General features: G+C 38.2%; 1 pseudogene; it reads right to left on the bottom strand.

Annotated features, from left to right (window-relative positions):
* Window positions 1-1,968: 1,968 nt before the first annotated feature.
* On the bottom strand, window positions 1,969-3,167 carry LOC122447800 (annotated as a pseudogene).
* Between the last annotated feature and the right edge of the window lie 1,412 nt (window positions 3,168-4,579).

Below are 4,579 nucleotides of genomic sequence, written 5' to 3'. Positions count from 1 at the left end.
CAGTTGGTCTTTTTGTATCTTATTGTCCATAATTTGCCCCAACTGCACTGGCTGCAGTTATTTTTAGTCCCTTGTAGTTTCTTTGTATTTTGTTGCTTAAGGAGGTGTATATCCTCCTCCAGGTACAAGCCCTGAAGCCAAGGAACCCAGGTTCCAGGTCCCAGCCTGTCTTCCCACTTCTGGGCATACACACTGAGGAAACCAGATCTGAAAGAGACACGTGCACCCCAATGTTCATCGCAGCACTGTTTATAATAGCCAGGACTTGGAAGCAACCTAGATGCCCATCAGCAGATGAATGGATAAGGAAGCTGTGGTACATATACACCATGGAATATTACTCAGCCGTTAAAAAGAATTCATTTGAACCAGTCCTAATGAGATGGATGAAGCTGGAGCCCATTATACAGAGTGAAGTAAGCCAGAAAGATAAAGAACATTACAGCATACTAACACATATATATGGAATTTAGAAAGGTGATAACGATAACCCTATATGCAAAACAGAAAAAGAGACACAGAAATACAGAACAGACTTTTGAACTTTGTGGGAGAATGTGAGGGTGGGATATTTCAAAAGAACAGCATGTATACTATCTATGGTGAAACAGATCACCAGCCCAGGCGGGATGCATGAGACAAGTGCTCGGCCTGGTGCACTGGGAAGACCCAGAGGAATCGGGTGGAGAGGGAGGTGGGAGGGGGGATCGGGATTGGGAATACATGTAAATCCATGGCTGATTCATATCAATGTATGACAAAACCCACTGGAAAAAAAAAAAACAAGTCAAAAAAAAAACACAAAAAACTATAGTCCACCTAGAGGGATGGGATGGGGGAGGGGGAAGCTTCAGAGGCTTGGGATATATGTAGACATGTCTGATATATGTTGTACAGCCGAACTTAACATTGTAAAGCAATTATACTCCAATAAAAAAAATACTTTAAAAAAAAAAAAGAAGATGACAACTCCAAATACACATGGGAGACAATGATTCTTTCAACAGTCAGAAATATTGGAGACACCCAAAAAACATGATGCCATTGATGGGGGAAATATGATGGAAGGGAACCCTGCAGTTGTATGATGACAAATGATGCTATTTCCATTGATAAGGTTTCAAGAAATCTTTTAAGAAGTGAGGTCTGAGATGGCTTTATATTCTTTTAAAGTCTTTAGACTTCTCTCTAGCACTACCTACTGCACGTACTCAAGATGAAACCCCATGTCCCTTGGGAGTGTAATACATTGGAAAGAAAATACGTAACTCAGGCAATTTTCACAGTGACTCTAGTAATTTTACTACTAGACTACTAGTCTACTAGACTCACAGTAAGTTGCACTAATTTTGTGTTGCAGGATGGGGGAGTCGAGGGGTACTGGGGAAATGAACACATTTTCAATAGGTTTCCCATATTTTTCTACATTTGCTTCTTTTTGTCCCCCTTTTCTACAAGGATGGTGTTTTTAAAAATTAATACACATTTAATTTTCTTTAAAGTTTAATTTAATTTTAATTTAATTTTTTAACAAGCAAGAAAAATTCACAAACTCCTTTAAGTCCTTCTCAATACCACAAATTATTTACAGAACATTGATATCCTAAGTCAAACCTCAAGACTAGGGTCCAAGAGATATGAAATTACCTGTCAGCTGAGAGGCAAGACAAAGTGGGGAAGTTTGTAACAAAAAATTCGAGAAATCCAGTTCCAGATATTTCAGTTGTCATCCTCATCATCTTTAGAGGGGACTCGAGTTTTTTGTGTCTCCAGAGAGATGTCTTCTTTCCTAAGGAACTAAAGTAGAAAAAATCTAGGATGGAAGATGGGAACTCTCAAAGCAGCAGCCGGTGAAAATGGGGTTAGGACATTTTCCCCCAGTCAAGAGATTTTATCACTTTACAATATCACAAGTCCAAAGAATCATTGACATCTTGTTGCTTCTCTACCTGGGCAATGTAGATCTTATTAATCAGCCTACTGAACTGTTCCTTTTTCAAAAACATAGATAACATCCAAAAATTCTCTGATATTCTTGTTTTTAAGTATGTGATACAAATTCAATGCCATTTCCTTCAAGAATTAATTCATCTTTCTGATTGAGATACTGAACAAGTAACACCTGGCCTCATCCAAAACATATAGGTGTATTTTTCACACTCCCCAACTTTGGATTTCAACAAAGAAATTCTTCTCCTGAATAATGACACTGATGTGGAGGTGAGCATACACGGACCTCTTGTTGTAATGGAAGCCCAGTGTGACATCCTTGACCATGGTCTGTACACAACTAGAGACAGTGCGAATTGTTACTAGCTCCTTTCTATTTCCCCATTCTTTGTCCAGTCTGGAGCCTCATCTTCTTCTTTCCAATGGACTGAGTCCTACATTGTTGTTATTGTTTAGTCACTAAGCTGTGTCTGACCCTTAGTGACCCCATGGACTTAGCCTGCCAGGTTCCATGGGATTTCCCAGGCAGCAGTACTGGAATGGGTTGCCATTTCCTCCCCAAGGAGGGATCTTCCTGACCCAAAGATCAAACCTGCATCTCCTGCACTGGCAGGTGGATTCTTTACCACTGAGCCACCAGGGAAGGCCTGAATTGTACATTAGTATGATTTAAGTCTCTGCAGGTTGCCTCTGGGGCCCTTCATAGTGACCATGGGGCCCTTCAGAGTGATGTTGACATTTTCTGCAATGTTGATAGCATGATTGCTGAGAATAGTTTTCATTCTCATAGTAGATGCAGCAAAAAAGTGGGATTAGGACATTTGACTAGTGAGTGGATAAAGAGAAATTGACTAGATGAGAGAAACATGATGGTGAAAGGGCAACACATGGAAAATTTGAAAGTTTACCCTGAAGGATGGCTAGAAACAATTTTATTCTGAATGAGAATGTGATTGCTAAGAATCACTCTTTAAACAACCTAGAATTTAAATTGTCTTGTGTAGATGCAGAATTTTCATGGCAAAACTGATGCAGAAGACTTCAGGACCACTCCCATCTCTTCACCTGGCTTCTTCCCACCCTCTTGGTTTGAACTTTAAGACTGCATCTTACCCCTATATATGCTGTCTACAAGAGACCCACCTCAAAACAAGGGACACATACAGACTAAAAGTGAAGGGCTGGAAAAAAATATTTCACACAAACTGAGACCAAAAGAAAGCAGGAGTTGCAATACTCATATCAGATAAAATAGACTTTCAAATAAAGGCTGTGAAAAGAGACAAAGAAGGACACTACATAATGATCAAAGGATCAATCCAAGAAGAAGATATAACAATTATAAATATATATGCACCCAACATAGGAGCACCGCAATATGTAAGGCAAACGCTAATGAGTATGAAAGAGGAAATTAATAGTAACACAATAATAGTGGGAGACTTTAATACCCCACTCACAACTATGGATAGATTAACTAAACAGAAAATTAGCAAGGAAACACAAACCTTAAATGACACAATGGACCAGCTAGACCTAATTGACATCTATAGGAAGTTTCACCCCAAAACAATCAACTTCACCTTTTTCTCAAGTGCACACAGAACCTTCTCCAGAATAGATCACATCCTGGGCCATAAATCTGGTCTTGGTAAATTCAAAAAAATTGAAATCATTCCAGTCATCTTTTCTGACCACAGTGCAGTAAGACTAGATCTCAATTACAGGGAAAAAATTATTAAAAATTCAAACATATGGAGGCTAAACAACACACTTCTGAATAACCAACAAATCATAGAAGAAATCAAAAAGGAAATCAAAATATGCATAGAAATGAATGAAAATGAAAACACAACAACCCAAAACCTATGGGACACTGTAAAAGCAGTGCTAAGGGGAAGGTTCATAGCATTACAGGCTTACATCAAGAAACAAGAAAAAAGTCAAATAAATAACCTAACTCTACACCTAAAGCAATTAGAGAAGGAAGAAATGAAGAACCCCAGGGTTAGCAGAAGGAAAGAAATCTTAAAAATCAGGGCAGAAATAAATGCAAGAAACTAAAGAGACCATAGCAAAATCAACAAAGCTAAAAGCTGGTTTTTTGTTTTTTGAAAAAATAAACAAAATTGACAAACCATTAGCAAGACTCATTAAGAAACAAAGAGAGAAGAACCAAATTAACAAAATTAGAAATGAAAATGGAGAGATCACAACAGACAACACTGAAATACAAATGATCATAAGAGACTACTACCAGCAGCTCTATGCCAATAAAATGGACAACTTAGAAGAAATGGACAAGTGCTTAGAAAAGTATAACTTTCCAAAACTGAACCAGGAAGAAATAGAAGATCTTAACAGACCCATCACAAGCAAGGAAATTGAAACTGTAATCTGAAATCTTCCAGCAAACAAAAGCCCAGGACCAGATGGCTTCACAGCTGAATTCTACCAAAAATTTAGAGAAGAGCTAACACTGATCTTACTCAAACTCTTCCAGAAAATTGCAGAAGAAGGTAAACTTCCAAACTCATTCTATGAGGCCACCATCACCCTAATTCCAAAACTAGACAAAGATGCCACAAAAAAAGAAAACTACAGGCCAATATCACTGATGAACATAGAT

The sequence above is a fragment of the Cervus canadensis genome, chromosome 10, assembly GCF_019320065.1.
Source record: "Cervus canadensis isolate Bull #8, Minnesota chromosome 10, ASM1932006v1, whole genome shotgun sequence".
Taxonomy (NCBI): Eukaryota; Metazoa; Chordata; class Mammalia; order Artiodactyla; family Cervidae; genus Cervus; species Cervus canadensis.
This window is presented reverse-complemented; position numbering and strand designations above follow the sequence as displayed.